Genomic DNA, 25931 nt, shown 5'->3' on the forward strand with positions numbered 1-25931 from the left:
CCCCTGCTTTTCTCTGTTTTCTATTTGCTTGGTAAATTTCCCTCCATCCCTTTATTTTGAGCCTATGTGAGTCTTTGCATGTGAGATGGCCCTCTTGAAGACAGCATTCCAATGGGCCTTGGCTCTTTATCCAGCTTGCCATTCTGTGTCTTTTAATTGGGGTGTTTAGCCCATTTACTTTTAAGGTTAGTGTTGTGAATTTGATCCTGTCATCATGATGCTAGCTGGTTATTTTGCAGGCTTTTTTATGTGGTTGCTACATAGTGTCACTGGTCTGTATACTTCAGTGTGTTTTGGTAGTGACTGGTAACTGTTTTTCCTTCCTTCATATTTAGTGCTTCCTTCTGGACCTCTTGCAAGGCAGGTATGGTCGTGAAAAATTCCCTCAGCATTTGCTTGTCTGAAAATGACCTTATTTCTCCTTCACTTAAGAAATTTAGTTTGGCCAGATATAAATTTCTGGGTTGGAAATTCTTTTCTTTAAGAATGTTGAATATTGGCTCTCAATCTCTTTTGGCTTCTAGGGTTTCTGCTGAGATGTCTGCTGTTAGTCTGATGGATTTCCCTTTGTAAGTAACCTGGCCTTGCTCTCTGGCTGTTCTTAACGTATTTTCTTTCATTTCAACCTTGGAGAATCTGATGATTATGTGTCTTGGGGTTTATCTTCTCATGGAATGTCTTACTGGGGTCCTCTGCATTTCTTGAATTTCAGTGTTGGCCTGTCTTGCTATGTTGGGGAAGTTCTCCTGGATGGTACTCTGAAGTATGATTTCCAACTTGGTTCCATTCACCCCATCTCTTTCAGGTACCGCAATCAGTCATAGATTCAGCCTTTTTACATAATTCCATATTTCTCAGAGGTTTTGTTCATTAGTTTTCATTATTTTTTCCCTACTCTTTTCTGCCTGTCTTATTTCAGAAAGATAGTCTTCAAGCTCTGAGATTCTTTCCTCTGCTTGATCTATTCTGCTATTGATACTTGTGATTGCATTGTGACGTTCTCATTTTGTGTTTTTCAGCTCCATTAGGTTGGTTATATTCCTCCCTAAACTGGCTATTCTGGCTATCAGCTCCTGTATTGTTTTATCATGATTCTTAGCATCTTTGCATTGGGTTACAACATGCTCCTTTAGCTCTGCAAAGTTTGTTATTACTCACTTTCTGAAGCCTACTTCTGTCAATTCAGCCTTCTCAGCCTTAGCCCAGTTCTGTGTCCTTGCTGAAGATATGTTGCAGTCATTTGGAGGAGAAGAAACATTCTGCCTTTCTGAGTTTTCAGTGTTTTTGCGTTGATTCTTTCTCATTTTTGTGGGCTTATCAGCCTTCACTCTTTGAGGCTGTTGACCTTTGAATGAGGATTTTGTGGGTTTTTTTTGTTGATGTTTTTGTTGTTGTTCTTGTTTTTTGTTTCTTTGTTTTTCTTTTGACGGTCAGACCACTCCACCACATGGCTTCTGCAGTTTGCTGGGGGTCTGCTCTAGAGCCCAGTTGCCTCAGTTTCTCCCATACCTGGAGGTATCACCAATAAAGCCCATAAAACATCAAAGATGGCAGCCAGTTCCTTCATCTGGAAGCTTCATCCCACAGTGGTACTGACCTGTTGCTGGCCCATACACACCTGTAGGAGGTGGCTGCAGACCCCCATTTGGAGGTCTCACCCAGTCAGGAGGAATGGGGTCAGGGGTCCACCCAAAGAAGTAGTCTGGCTGCTTTTTGGTAGAGCATGTGTGCTACACTGAGGGAGATCCTTTCTTGTCCAGATCACCTGTATTCTCCAAAGCAAGCAGGCTGGAGTGGCTGAGTCAACCATACTGCAAGATGGGGGCCACCTCTTCCCATAGGAGCTGTGCCCCAGAGAGAGATCAAAGCTCTGTCTGTAGAACCCTGGCTGGACTGGCTGAAGCCCCTGTTGGGAGGTCTCGCCAAGTGAGGAGGAATGGATCAGGGTCCTCCTTAAAGAGGCAGTCTGGTGATGATTTGGCAAGGGAGCTGTGCTGTGTTGTGAGGGAGCCTTCCTCATCCAGACCATCTGTATTATCCACAGCCAGCAGGCTGGAGCAGGTGAGTCAATGGAGATGGAAGCTGCCCCAGGAAATTGGACCCATCTCAGGCAGACTCCACCCACTGCTATTGGCTGACTGTGATTCCAAACCAATGGGCTTTAACTTGTGAGGTGCTTGGAAGTGGGGCCTGCAGAATGACTCTGCCTGGCTCCCTGGATTCAGCCCCCTTCCTAGGGATATGTATTTCCTACCTTACCAAGAATCCTGGGGCCAGAGTATGTAAAACTACTGGATCTCAGTGCCTGAGCGACTACTCTGCCACGACTCCACGTGGCTGTGTGTATCAGACCCAAGGCCCTGGTGGCATGGCTCATGAGGGGATCTCCTGATCAATGGGTTGCAAGGATCTGTAGAAGCATGGTTTCCCAGGTGGAAATGTACAATCACTCATCATTTCCCTTGGCTGGGGGTGGGTGTTCCTTTGGCTCCATGCCACTTCTGGGTGGGCTGACTCCCAGCCCTGCCTATCCCCCTAGTTTTCTTCTTTATCTGTGGGTCAAGTTGTTTGCCTAGTCAATCTCAGTGCAAGAATCTCGATATCTCAGTTGGAAGTGCTGAATTCCCTCACACCTTTTCATTCCTCTCTGTGAGGGCTGTGCACCACAGCTGCTTCTAATCAACTATCTTGGATCCCTGTCCAAATTTTACAGATTTGACCCTGTCATTTTTTTCTTTAAATTGTTCAGTGCCCTTAGAGACAGACACCTTATGCTGTATTCCTTGAATTATTTTTACCCATCAGACGAGTCTGTCACGGCAAAAACAAGGAGCCCTCCTTTACTTCAAAGTTGCTTTCAATCAGTTCTTTAATCATGGTTATCATAGGGAATACTTTAATTTTCTATTTCATAACTGTCCTGTGCACCCAGCTGCCCATGCTTTCATGATAATGGGATTTTCATTGTCCTTAGCAGTGATAGCAGACAAGCTTGCATTTATTCCATTTTACTTCAAATCTCCTGTCTACAATGTAGTCTTGGTTTCAAAGGCTGTTCTCTGCATTGGAAACAATTTCTCTTATTTGCATAGGGTTCTTGTTTCAGATGCAAGAAACAGCAAAATTGGTAGTATATCCAGACAGTAAAGCTTGGAAAGTAGGCAGGAACCTATAGTAGATCAAAGGTGGGAGATAAATGTCCAGGGTATCACCAACAGCACTATCTCCTCTGAACATGCACTATAATAGCAAAGATACAGAATATTTGAACAACACATCTAACAAGTTTGATTTGAAGAGCACATATAGAACCTTGTACCCAACAGTGAAGGTATACCCATTCATCATAATGACACAAGCAACATTTTCAAACCTGCAGCCTGCCTTTCCTAAAGAAGACAGAGAAGGATAGTATTTGGAGTCATTTACAGGCCTTTTTTGCTTTGTGAATATAAACAGGGAATAACAGATGTCAAAAAGTTCCTTGTACTCCAGGAGGATACATTATATTAGACTATGATAGTTACAATTATAACTTTATATGTAATCAGTGCATATTGTAGTTATATTTTTGTGGAAAAATGAGGTCATGAACACCAGTTCAATGGTTAATAAGATTCAATGACCAGTCTGTGGCATAAACAAATCCTTACAGAAGCAAGTCGCTATAACTGTCTGTCTGTAGCTAAGGCTCCACTGAAATAAAAATTTACTAACACATAATTTTATAGATTATTTATAGATCAGTTATTTTAACCATCTTACTACTACCTCAAATCAATTACAAGATTAAAGTGATCAGAATATTATGAGAAAAGCCTTTTCAACTTTGGACAAGCCCTATATTTGTCAAAATATCCAGAGTCTATATATAATATTTTGATTAGTATTGTGTCACAATCACAGTGATACTCTATGGCATTTTATGACAGCCAGAATACCAATTTAACTTTTATGAGAAGGCTTTTATTCTTCATTTTTAAACCTTCTCTTTTAGTTTCAGGCATAACCGAAGTTCTACTTTGCAGTCTCCTTATGCAGAAATTAACTACATTCCACTCAATTTGTTGAACATCAACTAATATTTAATGAGTACCCAGTGGCCACATGGCAGTGTAATAAGCATTCTTCTCTTTAAATGTCTATTTGTTCCTGGATTGCTGTGTCTTTTTAAGATGCCGAGAATCTCAGCAGTTCACAACCTGAAAAACATAATAGGCCCCTTATGAAGAATTAACACTCTCTAAAATATCCCAGAAAAGAAAGAAAAAGAAACACCATGCCTCTGAATATTAATAAATACCACAGTTGTAAGTTTTTACAGAAAGTTATTCTATTTTTCAGATTTTGAACAGCATTTGAATAGGTCCAGAATATTAAGAAGAAAAGAAAGTGAATAATGGAAGCACAAATTCTGCACCTAATATTCGCAAAGTTTACAAAGTACTTAAAGGAATTGTGTATTCCACGTCCATTGAAACAAATAGATGCAGTGTTTTTGCAGGGGTGAGGGGTATCATTGATATAAACAATGGAACAATCAAGCAGAAATAGAATTACTATCTTAAAACATAAATCTGAATATATTTTCCAATGACTAAAGGACTGACCAACTTGGTTATAGTTGGAGCTGTGACTTCTTTCCTTGTTGGTGGAAAGGTGGGTGTGGGTGTAGGGGCCAGGGGTCATTAGCACATCTAGGAATTCTTTATATTCAGACTGAAATATAATGAGTATACTCATTATACCAAGAAAGTATAATGCCTAGGCTATGTTTATCTAAAATAATGTATTGGAAACTGATGACGGGCAGTCTAGATAAGAAAATTACCAGAATCTACCTGTTAGCAGAGTGAATTGCAGGTGGTCATCTACTCCACAGATTGGCAGGACTGAGCCTAGAGGTCAGCATTAGGAAAACATGGGCAACAGGCAAAACATTTTAAATATTTGTTGGTACACTTAATCTGATGGATATAATCTTGTTGACATAGCTAGTTGGACAGATCTATATGTGGTAGATTCATTTGTGACAGGCTTATGTTTGCCGGAAGAGATGTGAAAACTTTCAGCATAGATAAGAAAAAGCCATGTGAAAACCATACATATTCCAACAGACAGTTTGTTGTCTGAAAGGCAAGAAGATAACTTTACCAGGAAAAAAAATGGCCATTTTATGAAAGCTATTAGTCCTTACCACCCTGCTTTCTTCTATAAGAAGCAATGGAAAGTTCCTTTTTAAATATGAGAGTAGTTACAGCCCTGGTCTCCAGGAGCTTAGAGACTTCTGTAGTAGTTCTGATCAGACGCAGGTGTAAAGGATATACACCATTCTTAATACCAGGCATACCCTACGCATTTTAATAAACTTGCATTTTAGAAGCAATTTGAGTCAGATTCAGAAAGAGTAGTTATCTGACATTGGATAACAAAAAGTAAATATGTGTTTTGCATTTTTCATTTAAAAATGCATTGGTGCTGCTGAGTGAGTTATATATATGTCCCCCAGTACTTAGAATCAAATTCTCAGTTTTCTCCAATGTAAAGAATTGGAGATAAACCTAGAGGTGTGCCTACAAGGACTCACTGTAGAAATTTACCAAAGTTGTATCTGTGATAGTAAAAGCTATCATCATTGAGCACTCTTTGTCCGGTATTTCTCTCAGCACTTACATAAGTTTTTTCATTTAGTCCTGTTAATAGGCCTATGAATGAGGGGCGATCATTACCCCATTATTGTAGATGAGGAATTTGAGGCTCAGAATGCTTCTTCTGCAAACAGTCAATGGTGGAGCTAGGACTGGAATCCAGGTCTGCCTAACTCCAGAACCATCAAACTTGCCACCTATTAATTTATTTTGAAGGATAGGATTTCTGGGATATATATGTATATATAGTTTTTCTTGGGTGAATAGCATTATTAAGAGTAATAATGAAAATTGTGATGATAACAATAATGATAATAATGAAAACTGCTGTAAATTTGGGACTTATGTGCCAGGAACTGTAAGTACATTCTAAATATTATTTATTATGAACTGAATGTTTGTGTCCCCTCAAAATTTCTATACTGAAGTCCTAATCCTCAATATGGATGTATTTCAAGGGGGGCCTCTAGGGAAGTAGTAGTTAAGGTTAAATGAGGTCACAGGGGTGAAGCCCTGATCTGATAGGATTAGTGTCCCTATAAGAAAATCCAGCAAAGTGTTCACTCCCTCACTCTCTGCACACTTACAAAGAAGAGGTCAGAAAAGCACATGGCCAAAAGGCAGGACTCTGCAACCCCAGGGCAGTGCCCTCAGCAGACATCAACCCTGCCAGCACCTTGATTTTGGTCTTCCAGTCTAGAGAACTGTGAAAAAGTGAACTTCTGTTGTTTGAAACACCCAGTCTATGGTATTTTATTATAGCAGCCTGAATGGACAAATGTATTGTTGTATTTCATTCTCATAATACCTATGCCTTAGATATCATTATCTTCCCAATTTAACAGACAAAGTAGCTAAGTTTTAATTTTAAACTGTCACAGTTAGTGAGTTTAAGAACTAGAATTTGACCATGGATCTTTCCAACTCTAAATCTCATGTGCTTTAAAACTGTGACACACATTTTATCCTCATTTTGAAGAATCTCAATATACTTCGGCCTACTGAGAAGTCCAGCAGAAACCCAGCCCCTTCACAGAATGCCTTGGCCCATGGGGAATAGTCATGGAATCATTTTAGAGAATACTGATTCCAATATGAGTTAGAATTTTATAGTTACTGATTATAAAACATTTCTTACGGAAATGTATTCCCAAAGATACCCTGAAAATAAGTTAAAGAAGACAATTTGGCTCACAGAAACTTGTTAAATTCATAATTTATTAGTAGTGACTCAAATGGAGATAAGACATATGAATTCCTGAGTAGGCTGAATGAGCTTCTGTACTTTGAACAGATAGTAAGTATTCAATTGAAAATCAGGAAGACCACCTGACAGATAGTTTTTCACATGTAAAAAAGCTGCACTGTATGTCTATAATTTCATTAAGGCTCAAATACATTAAATTTGGGAAAAAGGTGAGTTATTATTAAAGATATTCTAAAATTAAAGTTTGCAAGTACTCATCTGTCAGAAATTGCAAGAGTCTCAAAGTAGCCAATACCACAGAACCACAAAGGAGCATTATGTAGACTGTTTATCCTACAAAGTTACCATAACCACTGACATCATCGCTTGGTATGGATCTGCAGAACTTGAAGAAAAGAAAAATGGGTAGTAAATATTCAGTGAACTAGAACAGAGATCAATGCCTTAAGTAGAATCTTCACATCTTCTTTTGTCATATATATCATAGCCTATTTTAATCTACCTGAACTGTTATTTTTTAACAGATGTATTGAGATATAATTTACATACCAAACAATTCATCCATTTAGAGTGCACCATTCAATGGTTTTTAGTGTCTTCACAGAGTTATTCAACCATCACTACTCTCTAATTTTAGAACATTTTCATAACCTCCAAAAGAAACCTACTTATTAGTGGTCAGTCTCCATTTCCCTGCAACCAACTCCCCTCCTCTCAGCTCTAGGAAACCAGTAATCTACCCTTTTTTTTTTCCTTTTTTGAGATGGAGTCTCACTCTGTCACCCAGGCTGGAGGAGTTCAGTAGTGCAATCTTGGCTTCCTGCAACCTCTGCCTCCAGGGTTCACTCCAGGGTTCAAGCAATTATCTAGCCTCAGCCTCCCTGAGTAGCTGGGACTACAGGCGTGTGCCACCAAGCCCGGCTAATTTTTGTATTTTTAGTAGAGATGGGGTTTCACCATGTTGGTCAGCCTAGTCTCAAACTCCTGATCTCAAGTGGTCTGCTCGCCTCAGCCTCCCCAAGTGCTGGGATTACAGAAGTGAGCCACCACACCTGCTGTAATATACTTTTTATCACTTACAGATTTTTCTGTTCTGGATATTTCAGATAAAATAAATTATATGATTTTTCGTGACTAGCTTTTCCCACTTAGCATAAAGTTTTCAAAGTTCATCTATTTGTTGCACAGATCAGGACTTTATTCCTTTTTATGTATGGTCAGCCAAGTAACATTTGTTGTATGGGTATACCACATTTTGCTCATTCTGTCATTATTTGATGGACTTTTGGATTGTTTTCACTTTGGGCTATTATAAATAACCCTGCTATGAACATTCATATACATGTTTCTATGAGAACATAACTTTTCATTTATCTGGAGTGCTTATGTTGAAGTAGAATTGCTGTGTTATATGGTAACTCTATGTTTTAAGAAACTGTGTATTTTACAAGCAGCTTTACTATTTTACACTGCTACCAGAAGTATACAAGGGTTTCAATTTCTTTATATCCTCTTTAAAACATATTACTGTCTAACTTTTTAAATATAATCATCCACACAGGTGTGAAGTGATACCTCAGTATGGCTTTTATTTTCATTTTGATGATGGCTAATGGTGTCGAATATCACTTCATGTGCCTTTTTCCATCTATCTATACTCTTCAGTAAACTGTGTCTTTTGCCCATTTTGTAACTGATTTTTTTTTTCTATTGAGTTTTGGGAGCCTTTTATGTATTCAAGATCCTAGTATATCTGAAACATTGACTTTGTATCCTACAACCTTGCTGAACTTGTTTATTAGTTCTAGTTTTTATGTGTATTCCTTAGGATTTTCTATATGCAAGTTCATGTATTTAATGATAGTTTTACTGCTTCATTTTCAATCTTTAATTTCCTGGCAATTGCTTTGACTAGAACTTATAGTACAATATTTAATAGAAGCAGCAAAAGCAGACATCATTGTCTTGCTCCTAATTTTAAGGAGAAAGCATTCTGGTTTTTGCCAGTAAGTATGAAGTTAGATTTGGATTTTTCATAGATATCCTTTATAAGATTGAGGAAGTTCCTTCCTATTCCTGGTTTGTTTAGTTTTTCTTTTTAATAAGTGACTGTTGAATTTGTCAAATGCCTTTTATTCATTTCAATAGATGTTAGTTTTTGTGCTTTATTCTATTGCTATAGTGTATTGCATTTATTGACACTGGATGTTAAACTAGCCTTGTATTCCTGAGATCAATTTTACTTTATTATGGTATATAATTCTTTCAATATGTTTCTGCACTTGAATTGCTGGAATTTTGTTACTGGAACTGTTCTTACCCAGGTATTTAGTGACTTTATAAGGGTCAAACTGTTAAGTCCAATAGCATCTGTTCATTGATTTAGCATCTGACATCATTCTCCATCCTCCTCTAATATTTTCCTTTTCTCCTTTATCACATGAAAGGCCATCAATCTTTCAGGTCCTTCCCTTGGCTTTGCCTTTTTGTGTTCTCTCTGTTCTCACCTATTATAGATAGCACTTATCTTTACGTATCCTTAAGACTAGATTGAATGTCTCTCAAAGTTAGGCTGTTATTTTTCTTCACTTTCCACAGTTCGTCATATGTGAAGACTTTCAAACTGTTCCTCCTCCTCCCTTTTCTTTTCTTTTCTTTCTTCCTACTCCCTCCGCTCTTTCCTTTTCCCTTTCTCCTTCCTCCTTATCTGCTGTATCCCTCTCACCATCCTTATTTTCCTTTTCCTGTTTCTGGCTAAATAAATGTGTGTGTGTGTGTGTGTGTGTGTGTGTATGTGTGTGTGTGTGTGTGTAGACAGAGAGAGAACACTTAAAGAAGAATGGAAATAAAGAAGACAGTTTTCTATTTAAGCACTAACTATAAACTATTGATCATTGTGTCTTGGGAGGAGAATAGTAAAGACGGAAGTAAAAGAAGATACCTTGGAGTAGTTTTCACTTAATAAAATGTCAGTGAGTAGAATTAGAGAGGACAAAAGAGTGAGAACAGTCCCTTGTATCAATCAGATTAAACATTTAAAGGATTTTAGGACAGTGTTTCCCAGTTTGTGCTTTAGATGTTAATATGTGTTTGGGGGTAAACTAAGACTTTTAAAATAAAGCTAAACAATATTTAGAGATTCTAATAGGTTGGCATATTGCCAATATTAAATGATCATAATAGTTATCATTTCTCCAACATATTTAAACATGAGCCACCTGGAAAACACTGTAGCAGTCACCTAGGCATGCTTAGCTTTTAGATAGGGAATAGCCATTGGCCACACCATTCAGAAATGTCGGGGTAGTGGATGGGATAACATGGTGGTAGTTTTTTTTTTAATTTTCTTGATAATTAAGTTTTGGCTCAACCATTATAATGTTAGGCCATTAGATAAGTATAATCATGTGATGATTATAGATGATGGTTTTTTTTGTTGTTGTTGTTGTTTTTTTTTTTTGAGACGGAGTCTCGCTCTGTTGCCCAGGCTGGAGTGCAGTGGCACGATCTCGGCTCACTGCAAGCTCCACCTCCCAAGTTCACGCCATTCTCCTGCCTCAGCCTCCCAAGTAGCTGGGACTACAGGTGCCCACCACGCCTGGCTAATTTTTTGTGTTTTTTAGTAGAGATGGGGTTTCACCGTGTTAGCCAGGATGGTCTCGATCTCCTGACCTTGTGATCCACCCGCCTCGGCCTCCCAAAGTGCTGGGATTACAGGCATGAGCCACTGCACCCGGCCATAGATGATGTTTTATCTGAAACTACTTCCTCAGCATTTAAACTTGCCTCTTAGCCTCCAACATATAGTTGCAAAAATAAAGAGAATAAAATATTTTAAAGCAGTAGTATCACAACAAATATGAATAAAATAAAATGTGACTTAAGGCCAAAACAAAAAAATAAATTGTATATTTATTCATTAATGTTGTGGTTAAATACAAAGTCAGGTAGGGAAACATTTGCAATATAAGATATATAGGTACTTAAATTCTGCAATAAAACCAATTTTTTTATTATTATTATACTGTAAGTTCTGTGGTACATGTGCAGAATGTGCATGTTTGTTACATAGGTATACATGTGCCGTGGTGGTTTGCTGCACCCATCAACCCGTCATCTACATTAGGTATTTCTCCTAATGCCATCCCTCCCCGCCCCCCACCCCCTGACAGGCCCCGGTGTGTGATGTTCCCCTCCCTGTGTCCATGTGTTCTCATTGTTCAACTCCCACTTATGAGTGAGAACATGCCGTGTTTGCTTTTCTGTTCCTGTGTTAATTTGCTGAGAATGATGGTTTCCAGCTTCATCCATGTCCTTGCAAAGGACATGAACTCATCCTTTTTTATGGCTGTATAGTATTCCATGGTATATATGTTCCAAATTTTCTTTATCCAGTCTATCATTGATGGGCATTTGGGTTGGTTCCACGTCTTTACTATTGTGAACAGTGCTGCAGTAAACATACGTGTGCATGTGTCTTTGTAGTAGAATGATTTATAATCCTTTGAGTATATACGCAGTAATGGGATTGCTGGGTCAAATGGTATTTCTAGTTCTAGATCCTTGAAGAATCGCCACACTGTTTTCCAAAATGGTTGAACTAAATTACACTCCCACTAACAGTGTAAAACCGTTCCTATTTCTCCGCATCCTCTCTAGCATATGTTGTTTCCTGACTTTTAATATTTTTAAAAAAATTTTCTGTGAAATTTTCATATTGATAGTGCAGAAGGCACATGTATTTCAGTGACAAATTTTGTTTAACCCAAAAATTATATATATGAGAAAAGAATGAAAATGAAATATTTATTAAAAACTGCTTTTGTATTTTTAGAGAAGCAATTCATTTGTCCATTAGTAATGACAATTATAGCTGCATTATATTGTTTAAAATTTTAATTGGCTAATAATTATTACAAGCTTAGGTTGTCTTAGACAAAGGGGTTTCCATAATGGCATTGTGGTGGTTAATACTGATTGGTATTAACTAAACCAACTTGATTGGTTTGAGGGATACAAAGTATTAATCCCGGTTGTGTCTGGATTCACATTTATGTCAGTGGGCTGGGGAAGGCAGATCTACCCTTAACCTGGTGGGCACAATCTAATCATCTAATCACCTTCCAACGAATATAAAGGAGGCAGAAAAAGTGAAAGAGACAGGCCTAGCCTTCCAGCCTACATCTTTCTCCTGTGCTGGATGCTTTCTGTTCTCGAACATCAGACTCCAAGTTCTTCAGTTTTGGGAATCAGACTGGCTCTCCTTGCCCCTCAGCTTGCAGACAGCCTATCATGGGACCCTGTGATTGAGTAAGTTAAGGCTTGATAAACTCCCCTTTATCTATCCCTATCTATCTATCATCTATCTATCTATCTATCTATCTATCTATCTATCTATCTATCTATATCTATCTATATCTATCATCATCTATCTATCTATCTATCATCTATCTATCATCTATCTATCTATATCTATTATCTATCTATCTATCTATCATCTATCTATCTATCATCTATCTATCTATCTATCTATCTATCTATCTATCTATCTACCTATTTTATTAGTTCTGTCCCTCTAAGAGAACCCTGACTAATACAGGCATAATGCAGAACAAAAATACAGGTGGAAAATTTGGGTGGGGTGAAAAACAGGTAAAACTTCATTATTACTAATAGTGTTGTAGTATCAAAAATAAGCTTTTAATGGTTAAATATAATCTTGACTTATTCAAATAAATGATATTGTTTGTATTATTTCATTTTTTAGACCTGGTCCTGGAACTGTATAATTAAGTGGCTGCATTCTTCCATCAGAAATGCCTTCTCATGTGCATTCTCACCGTCATCTTTCGACTTCTATCTTCTATCTGAAGGCAGGTCATTACTTTAATGGAATATTCTTCACATTCATGACATTTGTTTCTGATAATCTTTGCCCATTTCCCAAGGCTTTTTCCCAATCACTCACTCCCTAAATACATTCCAGCCTTCTGATCTGCAAGGGCAGAGGGAGTCACTATGAACCCTAGGCTATCACAGCACCCTCTTCACACCTCAATTACTGTACTTACACCTTATTACAGTTATTTCCGAAATAATAGCCTATCTTCTTGCACAAAATAATTGACTGAATTTTAACAGATGCAAGGAAGAGATCCTTTAAGAAGTTAAAAAAATCACTGATCTGGAGAAAAGAACACGAATGTGGACAAAATGTTCAGTGAGAAAAGTCCAGTGTCATGGTATTTTTGGTGATTAAGTCTCTAATGGAACTCAGAGTTTTCCTCAGACACAGTATAAAAGAGGAATATAATCATTGAAAAAATATTTTCATAGCTCTTGATTATAAAGTACATTTTTCATGTGGTATTGCTTTTACAATGTTTCATGTGGTATTGTGTAATTATTGATAAGAGAATGTCAATGGTAGTTAGGAGACAAATATGTTGAAAAAAATGCAGTGATTACTTTTGTATAATTCTTTCCTGTAGATTTTATACTTAAAACTCAAAGCATAACGTGTGTGTGTGTAACTTAACAAAAGAATTTTACACAGAGATAAGCATGTAGATTCAGAACTGTTTTTAAAATATAAAGTAGGCACAGTAGTGTTTTATAATTCTCTGTTAAACATGCCTGTCTTTTGCATTACCAAAAGACAGAAAGTGTGTTTTAAATTGCCTTATGTCTAGTTACAATAACAAAGTCAGTATCAGAGACATAGAAGGTGCTAAATGAATTCCAGCATTTTCTGTTTGAAAGACTGAATAAAACATATTGCCCGACATTGGTCATTACACAGAGTATGTATGGTTCTTTTTAATACTTTGAAGATAAAATGAAAATTGCCAGCTAGATAGCAAAACAATTCAATTTTTATTTGCACATATTAATGTATGATATTACACACATAGTTATACACACACACACACACACACACAAGTTTTATTTTCACTCTTCAACAATGGGCTTAGTTGTCTAAATGATACAACATTTCCCCCATGTCCGCTTGTTGATTTAGGTCCTTTCAGAGCAGTGGTGCCTATTTGTATTCATTTGTTTCTGTGTTTCCTGGAGGAACAGTTTGTTCACAGATCATATTTTTTTTTCTTGAGCTCTTCTTTTCCCATTGTTATGTTTTGTTTGGTCAACTACACTTTATAGGTTTTCTCATTTGGATTATCCGACTTGGGATGGTGAAATTTTAACATCTCAACCCTGACTGAAAATTTTCCTTGTTCAACTGAAATGGTGCTGAGCTTTGGTGAAATGAGGTTAAATATGGGTTGGCTACAGCTTTGTCTGCTCTTGTACACTTTTCACAGATAAAAATTACACTAGGTTGTAATTGCCACAGAATTAATGACTGAATATGCAGTATGTAGTATTATAACGGTTCCACAGCATAATTGGGATCTTAAACACCCTTTATGACATTTCCAGCCAAAAGGTTGCGTGGAATTCAAAATCTCAGTATACCTATTTAAATTCTAGGGAATATGAAAGAATAATGGAAAAAATTGAGGACGTAATGTTCTAAACTCCTTCAATAAGTTAATTATAAAATGAATTATTGAGTTAATGTGCACTTTACTTTCATGCAGAATGATTTTCGTTTAGCATTTCCTAATGATTCAAAAACATTGAAAAGGGCAGATTTTAATGTTAGCATTTTTACTAATAGATTCTATTTTTCAAGCATAGGCTTCGTCTAAATGTGGATGGTAAGGCTATTCTACCTAAAAGATTTTCTTAGATTAAAAACTAAGGTGTGAGCCCTTTTAATTATGTAAAAAGGTCCTGTCCCTCTGCTCTACTGATCTCCATTGCATTTACAAACTTCATCATGGCAATATATTCATTTGTTCCATTTTGTTTTCTCATTAGGTCTTTAAATTCATTAACAAAATGATGTAGTATTTAGTGCTTTTACATGACTTTTTACAAAGCTGTGCGACCTGTTCAATATTCTCTAGTTTATTTTACTGGTAGCTCAACTCAAATACAGTTATTTTGAAAGAATCTGGTAGCTTTAGGGTTTGAGGTACACAACTATGATTTTATTAAGGCCAAAGAGAAATTAAAAAAATAAAACCAGTTTTTAAGTAATAAAGTTAATATTTTTTCAAGATGAGAAAAGGGAGGGATAAGAGTTGACTAAAAATGGGCTAAAACTTATAAGTAGAATTATTGATCTCCATCTTAGACCTGAGTCTTTGTATTATATTCATTCATTCAACCATAAAAAACTTTTCTGAGGCATGCTCAAGGCAAGGGTTTCTGGGAATTAAATATCAATTCTTCCCACTCCAGAACTTCAGGAAGCTACAATCTATTAAGTGAATAATAGACATATAAATGTCTACAATATTTGATAAAGATATAAATAAAGTGCTACAGATTTTAGAAAATGAAAAGAGTATTTCCAACTGGGGAAACAAAAAGCCCTCTAGAAAAGATGGAAATTGAGTTAGACCTGAAAAGACTAGGAGAATTTTGATAAATGTTGGTAGAAGAAGGCATTGTAGGCAGATGGAATAGCTAGAGGTTAAATATAATTGGAGAATCATAGATTTCTTGTTTTGTTTTACTATTTTATAAAATGTTTTTTTAAGTAAGAAATATTTTGACTAACTAAATTAAGCTTCTTGACAGATACAGAATACTGAATGCAAATCTATGAATGCATTTTCATATTTTCAAGTGCACTTAGAATGTTTACAAAAAAGAATCATATGCTGGGGCATAAAGCAAATTCTACTAGGTGGTTTAAACAACAAATATTTATTTCTGACAGTTCTGTAGGCTGGGAAGCTCAAGATCAAGGTGCCAACAGACTTGATGTCTGTCGAATCCCTATCTCTGACTCAGAGAATGGCTGCCTTCTTGATGTATCCTCACATGGCCGTGACAGAGATCATCTCTCTCCTGTATCCTCTTTAAAGAGTACTAGTCCCATTTATAAGGGCTTCATTCTCATAACCTAATTACCTCCCCAAAGTCCCACTGCTCAATCCTATAACATTGGAGATTAGGGCTTCCATATATGAATTATGGGGGCACAAAAATCAGTCAGTGCATAGAACCTGACGTTAAAAATTTGTCTCTTGCCTACCTCTTTAGGCTTATATTCAACCACTTTAGTGCTCCATTTCCCCCAATAATGTCTGACATAAAATAATCACATATTCACTTTTTATAAATTTTTTTACTGAGATATAAGGTACCTCATAAAATTCTGCCAATGTCATTTCCAATTTAAGAATTTTAGTGAAATTTTACTACCATCACTGCAATCCAGTTTTTCAATAATTCCATCACTCTAAAAATTATGTTGATACCATTTTAAATTAATTTATATTATTCATTTTAAATTAATTTCAGTCTTAGGCACCTTTGGTTTGCTTTTCAGTCTGCATACATGATCTGTCTTTTCTGTATATTTCTATAACTGAAATCATACAATACACAATATTTTGAATATAGTATGTTTTTGAAGTTCATTATTTGAGGTTCACTATTTCGTCTTTTTTATTGCTGAAGAGTATTTCATTGTATAGTATACAACATTTTGCTTATGAAATCACCAACTGATGAATATGTTAATTGTTTCCAGATTTGGGCTGACATAAATTATGCTGCTAAGGATATTTATTTACAAGTCTTTATGTGGACATATGTTTTTATTTCTTTTGGGTAGAATACTAGGAGTGGAATTGCTGGGTCATAGAGCAGATTTATGTTTAACTTTAAGGCTATGGTCCCCAGTAGTTTTGGCACTAGGGACTGGTTTTGTGGAAGGCAGTTTTCCATGGATGGGGCAGGGGCAGATGGCGAAATGGTTTTTGGATGAAATTGTTCCACCTCAGATCTTCAGGCATTAGATTCTCATAAGGAGCACACAACCTAGATCCCTCACATGCACAGTTCACAATAAGGTTCTAGCTCCTGTGAGAATACAGTATCACCACTAATCTGACAGGAGGTGGGGCTCAGGTGGTGATGCCATCTTGCCCATTGCTCACCTCCTGCTGTGTGGCCTGGTTCCTAACAAGCCAAGGACTAGTACAAGTCCATGGCCTGTGGGTTGGGGACACCTACTTTAAAGAACTAATAAAATGTTTGCCAAAGTGACATGTAATTTTACATCTCTGCCAGCAATGTATGAAGGTTCCAATTTATTCACCTCCAAGCCAGTACTTGGTATTGTCTTCCTTATTATAAATCTTCTGTCAGGTATGTAGCATTATCACATTGTGGTTTAATTTACATTTTTTACTAAGGAATGATATGAAACCTTTTCATTTACATATATCAGCTACTTATATACCTATGGTGAAATGCCTGCTCAAGCCTTCTGTCCATTTTCTTGTTGAAGTTGTTTGTCTTATTGAGTTGTAAGTGTTCTTTTAAATATTTTGATTATAAGGTATTCATCAGATATGTTATTTGCAAACATATTCTCCCTGCCTGTGGACTATTTTTACCTATAGTTTGGTCCAGAAGTTTGAAAATATAGTTCTTACATTTATACCTTTAATGTATTTTGTGCTAATTTTTGTGTATAATCTTAGAAAGCGGTGTGAGGGTTTCTTTGTTGTTGTTGTTGTTTTTTAATTTGGCTATTCCATTGTCTCAGAACCATTTAGTGAAAGGACTATCTGTTACCTATTGAATGTCTTGGCATCTGTGTTAAAAATCAATTGGCCAGAATATATAAGAGTTTATTTCTGAATTCTCGTTTATTTTTCATTTACATATAAGCCTATCCTTAACCTACTATCATATTGTCTTGATTGGTGTAGTTTTACAATAAGTTTTGAAATCAAAGTCCTCCAGCTTTGTTCTTTTTCAGAGTCATTTTTCTATATCTTTTCAAGTCAGCTCAACTTCTTTCAAAAAATGCCTATGAATTTGACAGGTTGTATTTTATCTATACATTATTTAGGGGAGGAAGGCCACTTTAACTCCATTGAACTTTCAATTTATGAACATGAAGTGTCTGTTTATGTCTTTAATTTTTCTCAGTAAAGTTTTGTTGTCCTCATTTCTACAAATTGTATCATTCTTTTATTCAGTTTATTCCTAGGTATATTATTCTTTCTTAAGCTATTATGATTTTTTTAAGTTTCATTGTTAGATTTTATGTTAAAAAATATAATTGATTTTTCATTATATTTTTCTTTAGCTTCTGAAGAAAATTTAAAAGTCCTTATTACACCAGTCCCCACCACAATACTTGTTTCCCACATGCAAATAACTATCAGTTTGAATTTTCATCTCTTCTGGTGCTTACCTCCATCTTGCTAAATAAATTTTAATTTTAGACATTAACCTTTTTCTCCCTAAATAAAAAGTGAGTCAGATTTCACTACCTTGTTTCTCAGTACACTTTTTTTCTTCAAAATGCTGGTAGTTATTTTTTGTCACTCTTTTGATTATAATTGTTATTTTAAACAGTACTCTTAGTGTTTCAGTTTTCATTAGGAGCAAAACAGCAAAACATCACAGCTTTTCCACTTCCTCACTTAAAAATAATAGGCAACGACAATGGGAATGAAAAAAAATCTCCACAATTTGCACCATTGGTGAGAAGGACCTAGCGATTTCTGGCAAATTCCCTTTAAGATGTAAATGAGCAGGTAGCAGGGGACGTTCAAACCTAGAATTACTGCAAATAGCTGTGACGGTGTGGTGGGCATCATGGGAGAAATCAGGGAGCTCAAGGAAGACCTAGAAAAAGCAGCATCCAGAGAACATCCCCACCCCTAGTGGAAACTGATTTAGCCAATTCTGAGAATAAATCAGGGTAGCAAACGAGTGCTGTAAGTGGCTAAGTGGAGAAAGCTATGATGAAGGGAAGAGAAAATGAGTTAGAGGGGAGTTATATTAAAGAAACTGCTATCGCTGCAGCAAGAAAAACAGCTACCGAGCTGAAAAATTTCTCCCCTGCATGTCCAAGTTTCCTCCCACTGGTCCAAGAAGATCCAACACTCATGTTTAAACATAAATACTAATTTTTTAAAAAATAATGAGAATATAATTTTTTTATTGGAGTAATATCACTTAACACGAGATTGACTCACTTAAAAATGTAAATGTACAATACAGTTTTGTTAATTATAAGCCCTATGTTTTACAGCAGATTTCCAGAATATATTCATCTTGCACAAATGAAACTTTAGACTCACTGGACAGCTAGCTACTTTCCATTTCTCCCACCCTTCAGTATCTGGAAATCCCATTCTACTGTTTCTGTGAGTTTGACAATATTTGATACCTTATAAAAGTGGAATCATGAAATATTTTTCTTCTGTGGCTGGCTTAGTTCATTTAGCACAATGTCCTCCAGATTCATGCATTTTGTCGCATGTGGTAGGATATCTTTCTTCAAATGTCCACTGATGAATGAATGGATAAAGAAAATGTGGTATCTGCATACAAGGGGATATAATTCAGCCTTTAACTAATTTTTGTATCAGGGTAATAATACTGGCCTCTTTCAGCACTTTGGATTTATTACTCCACTGTTTTCCAGACTCCACTGTCTTTGATGAGAAATCTGCTGTTAACTTTATTGTTTTCCCTGTATATGACGTGTTAGTATGTATGTGTATATATATATATATATATATATATTTTTTTTTTTTTTGCTATTTTCAAAATGTTATCTTTGTCGCTGACATTGGACCGCTTGATAATAATGTAGCTGGTTTGGATCCTTCTGTGCTTATTCTGAGATTCTTTGAGCTTCAGGATTATATGTTCCTCAAATGTGGGAAGATTTTAGGACTCTCCCCTAATTCCCCTAATCTATGTGTTCACATGTACAACATAGGTCATGGGTTTTTGGGTGGTTTGATTCTGCTCTGGTCTCTGTCAGACATGTGTATAGTTTCTGGTCAAACTGATATAGTTGGAGAAGTTATCAGGTCCTCTATTCTTATCTAATTTCCTGGAATTCCCTTTTATAACCTACCTAGTCCAATGGACCATTGCTTACTTTAAGCAGGCTACAAACTCAGGGTGGCAGAGCTAGGGGCACTCCCGTTTGCTTGCCACCGAGAGTACCACATTTATTGACAGTTTCCAATCAGCTGCACCTCTTCCCACAGAGACAAGGAAGATACTGAATTTCATAGTTTTATCTACTCTGATTGAACTCTCATGTTCACAGGTCTGCAGAGGTGACGAGAGCAACCTTAGTTCAAAATGCCATAGAGGCTTACTGTTCTTACCTGAAATTCAATATTTCTCTGTATGCCTTTGTTCAATTTCCAGTGCATTACAGTGGCTGTCTTTGACAGTTTTGTCATTTTCTAAAGTTACTTTTTGGGGAAGAGATTTTTTAAACATCTCTTCATAACATTATATTGTAGAGGAATCTCCTGTCTTCATTTTTAAAGTATGTTGAATAAATTACTGAGTAAGTGAACAAATGAATTATTATGTTACAACTACCTTGTAATGGTCTATGTAATTACAACTCAAGCACATACTTGGCAAAGGCAGAGCCCTTGCATTCCAAACTATTTATAAGTTTTATATTAATGTTTTAAAAAGTAATAAACATAGATAAATGGAACAGAGTAGAGAACCTAGAAATAGCCCCACAAATATGCCTAACAAGTTTTTGAGAAAAGTGCAATGGCAATTCATTGGAAGAGGAATAACCATGTCAATAAATTTGTCACCATTTCAATAAATTGTGCAAAAGGAATTGGACATCTATGAATAAAGGAAACACATTTTGACCTAAGCCTCACATCATATGCAAATATTAACTCAAACAAGGTTATGAATTTAATGTAAGATGTAAAATTATAAAAAATTTAGAAAAAGATGAAGAAATCTTTGGGACCTAAGACTAGGCAAAGAATTCTTGGACTAGACACAAAAAGCATAATATGTAAAAGGAAAATTTTATAAAATGGGCTTTATAGAATGTTAAAAAATTGCTTTGTGAACATCCTCTTAGGATATAAAGGAAAATTATAAATGGAGAGGAAATAATTGCAAACTACATATTCAACAAAGGGCTTGAACCTAGAGTGTAAAAAACTCTACAAGCTGAACATTAAACAATAATTCCAATTACAAGATGGGCAAAGGACATGAGTAGATATTTTACAAAAGAAGAGATAAAAATGAAAAATAAGTGAATGAAAATATGTCCGACATCATTAGCCATTAAAAGGATGCAAATTAAAACCACAGTGAGATAGCACTATATACCTATTAAAATGGATACAATTAAAAAATAGGGATAACATCAACTGCTAAGTGAGAATGTGGAGAGACTTGATTCATCGTACTTTACTGTTGGTAATGTCAGGTGCTATAATCACTAGGGAAAATTATTTGACTTAAAATCTAGCAATTGCACTCTCAGATATTTATACCAGAGAAGTGAAGACTTATTCTCAAGCAGAAATTTGCACATACATTTTCATAGAGTCTGTATTTGTAATAGCCCTAAATTGGAAAATACTTACGTATCTTTCAGTGGTTAATGGTTAAACAAACTGTGTGGTACATTCACACTATTTGAATATTACTCAGCAATAAAGTGAAATGAACTAGTGATGCATGCAACAGTGTGAATGAAGTTCTGAAAATTATGTGATTAAAATATAAATTTCAAAAGAATAGACACTGTGTGTATAATCCTATTTATAGAATATTTGTGAAATAAGCAGAGAGATGGATGCTGATTAGTAGTTGCCAGGTGCTGAGGGCAGGGGATTGAACAGCTACAAGGGGGTTGCAAGGAGAATTATGGTGACTGTGATAGCACAGTTATGTATATTAATAGTGGTTTTAGTTACACAAGGCTGTCTGTGATAAAATTGCATAGAGCTACACATACCCAGATACTGCCCCCGTTCCAACATGAGTATATGTGTAGCTGGTGAAATCTCAATAACCTCTGGACTTGAACTAATGCCAGCCAGCTTTTTGGTGTTGATATTCTACTGTAATTCTACATGTTGTTAACACTGAGGGGAGATTGAGTGAATGGTTTGTGGTACCTCCCTGCACATTTATTGGTGACTTCCTGTGAATCTGCAATTATTTCAAAAAAATTTTTAAATATTTTGAAAGAGAAAAAAACTCAAAGTTGAAAAATAATGAAAAATATAAATAATAAACATGGCTAACTAAAAAATTTTAAAACATAAGAACATTGCAGAAAATTAAGAATAAATAAAAACTCAAAAAGCATGATTAATTCTTCACACAGAACTACTGTTGATATTCTGGTATACACATTTTTCTTTCTTTTCATGCATGTAAGAAATATTGTTCTATAATAGACTTTAAAAATATTACATTGTATTTTATCATCTCATTAAATATTCTTCTATATCATTTTAAATGTTTATGTAAGAGTGAAACATGTGCAAGTGCCATAACTACTAAAGAAATTATTTGTGGACATTTAATTAGGTTCTGGCTTTTATTATGGCAAATAGAGCTGCACAAAATATTCTTTCAGACTTTTCTTTAAACTTATACTTATTCAGGACACATTTCTAGACATGGAAATGGTAAGTCAAAAATTAGGCATATTTCTAGTTTTCTGATGTATATCCAAAAGTTGCTCTTGGCCGGGCATGGTGGCCCACACCTGTAATCCCAGCACTTTGGGAGGCCAAGGCAGGCAGATCACTTGAGGCCAGGAGTTCGAGACCAGCTTGGCCAACATGGAGAAACCCCATCTCTACTAAAAAATACAAAAATTAGACAGACATGATGGCAGGTGCCTGTAATCCCAGGTACTTGGGAGGCTGAGGCAGGAGAATCTCTTGAGCTCGGGGGGCAAAGGTTGCAGTGAGCTGAGACTACACCACTGCACTCCAGCCTGGGTGACAGAGTGAGACTCCATCTCACAAAAAAAAGTTGCTGTCAAGAGCATTGTACCAATTTATAGTCCTACTAGGAATAGTTGAAATTTGTCTCACAAATTCATACATTAAAAAACACTGAATATTATCATTAAAATATGCATTTTAATATAAAATATTATCTGTACGTGATACATATATATTTATGTCATCAACTTAATAGGTGAAAATAATCTTATTAATTTTTAAAAATTTGCTTTAACTTTGATTTATGCTTATTGGCCATGTTATTATTCTTTGGTGATTTGGTCATTATAGCCTTCAACCATTTTATGTTAGAATATTTAACACTTTCTCTAAACAACTTTTGACCTAGCCAGTTTACAATAACATTCTATTTTCAGATTCTCTTTCAAAGATATTCAAGTAGTTATTAATATAAATATTACATGTGCACACTATATTATGCTTTTTCAAAATTCCACAAACTTGCTCCTATTGCACTGTCTTTGGGGAGTCTTAAACAAACCAAACACTATACTACATTTTACTAGTTTTGAAAGTGCTATAGAAAACAAATATAATTCTCTAACAACTTGAACCAAAGAGGTTGATAAAATATTGTCATTTTTTCTGTAATATTTTTCAGTTTTTAGCATGTAAAAACTGTTTTAATACTTATTAGTAAAAATAAATGTGTTATTTTATTGCATTTACTTGATGATCACTAGATATAATAACCTTATTCCCCAAGGTCTCTCTCAGACATTACATAATAAAGACTTTAAGTTATTTCATAACGAGATGAAAAAAAAATCTTTTTGGCTTTTATGACCACTTTTCAGAATGTGGGATGTCTAGGGGTTACTACAAACACATATCAGGATTTTTATATCCTACTTTTCCCAATTACAGACTTTATGTGAAAATCCTTTAACATCTCAGTGCAATGACTTAACCATCTGTGAAATGTGTGTAGTAAGAATACTTGGTGATTTGAAGCTTAATTAATGTTATAAACGTCCTTTGAAATCCCTGGATAAAAAAGGTACTAAAATTGCAAAATCTATGGAATTATAACTAGATTATTTTTCTTTCAAATTTATGAAGCATTATTGATACAGAAGCATGTTAGAAACCAAAGATCAAATTTTGAAGGCTGGTCACATTTTCCATCTGTATATAAATGGGAGCAAAAGTAAAAAGCTTCTAAAAAAGAGACATAAAACAAAATGACTTCTTAAAACTTAGCTTATGGGATATCATCTCACGCCAGTTAGAATGGTGATCATTAAAAAGTTTGGAAACAACAGAAGCTGGCAAGGATGCATAGAAATAGGAATGCTATTACGCTGTTGGTGGGAGGGTAAATTAGTTCAACCATTGTGAAAGACAGTGTGGCGATTCCTCAAGGATCTAGAACTAGAAATACCATTTGACCCAGCAATCCCATTACTGGGTATATACCCAAAGGATTATAAATCATTTTACTATAAAGACACATGCACATGTACATTTACTGCTGCACTATTTACAATAGCAAAGACTTGGAACCAACCCAAATGCCCATCAATGATAGACTGGATAAAGAAAATGTGGCACATATACACCATGGAATACTATGCAGCTATAAAAATGAATGAGTACATGTCCTTTGTACTCATTTTGTACTCGTTATACTCACTTTGACATGAGTACTCATTGTACTCACTTTGACATGGATGAAGCTGGAAACCATCATTCTCAGCAAACTAACACAGGAACAGAAAACCAAACACCACATGTTCTCACTCATAAGTGGGAGCTGAACAATGAGAACACATAGACACAGAAAGGGGAACATCACACACCGGGGCCTGTTGCGGGGTAGGGGAAAAGGGGAGGGAGAGCATCAGGACAAATTCCTAATGCATGTGGGGCTTAAAACATAGATGATGGGTTGATAGGTGTAGCAAACCACCACGGCACATGTATACCTATGTAATAAATCTGCACGTTCGGCACATGTATCCCAGAACTTAAAGTAAAAAATAAATAAAAATTAAAAAAAAATAAAGTACCACCAAATAGCTGCCCAAAAAACCCTTAGCTTATATTTACAATTTATTTGTAACAGGAAAATGTCATGTTTTCTCAACACAGCTTTGGAAATTCAGTAATGTACGTCATATAGGTTTTTCATTGTTATCCTGTGGGTTCCCTTCACAGTATTATTCAAGAAGATATCTTAAGGGTAACTCTTTTAGGTTTTCAGTTTGATTTCCTGGAATAAGTGTATCAAAAGAATATCATGTGTGTGTGTGTGTGTGTGTGTGTGCGGGTGCACACATGAGGGGAGGGGAGAGAGAAAGAAAAAGAGAGAGAATGGGTGTAGTTTTTTTTTGATGAATCCGAAAAATGTTTCCGAGATTTATGTGAGGCATCACCATCATCATTTTCATTTTTGAACTTTTTTTTCCCATCAAAACAATGCATCTTTTTTGTTGACTTCACTCCCTTTCAGCCTCTCCAAATCCCTCCAAATATCTGTTGCCTCCTAATTTGTGTGAATACTCTTTCAGATTTCTGTGCATCTGAGTTGTGGATAGAAATATTTCAACACTTTATTAAGCTTGGAAACCTATCCTAAACCTAAGGCACATTCTCCAATCAGAATAGTTGGAATCCTTTTGGTAAGTTAACTTTTACTTAAACTTATTTCTGTTTTTGACATTCTATGGGTTGATATAAATCATAAATATTTTCTATACATTAATGGTAATAATGAATAATATATACTCTTTAAACTATAAAATATTCATTGTAAGAAATATTTTATAAGTGCACATTTTATTACTTTGTTCTCTTACGGTGTTCTGCAATGGCTTAGTCCTAGGAAAAAATCTGTAGTTGGTACCGTGGCCATGATTTTCTATGATCAGATCACGCTACCTGCCTCTTCAGCTCTTTTCAGCACACTCTCCTCAATTTTCTCAGTTCCAGGTTTGCTGGAGTGCCTCTTTCTACCCTCACTTCTTAGGAAACCTATTTTTTAAAAAATTAAATTCCACAACTTTGCAATTTCCTGTGTTTGAAGACTGTCCCAAATTCCACATTTTATCTCTTTCTAAAAGCCAGTGCCTTCCAGATTATTACCTTCCTTGGAGTGCCATACTTGAAACCTAATATAGTGCATCATACTCTTGTAATAATTTAATACGTTTTCACAACTGCATAACAAATTTGTTA

This window comes from Nomascus leucogenys, chromosome 22a (genome assembly GCF_006542625.1).
Source record: "Nomascus leucogenys isolate Asia chromosome 22a, Asia_NLE_v1, whole genome shotgun sequence".
NCBI classification, from domain to species: Eukaryota; Metazoa; Chordata; class Mammalia; order Primates; family Hylobatidae; genus Nomascus; species Nomascus leucogenys.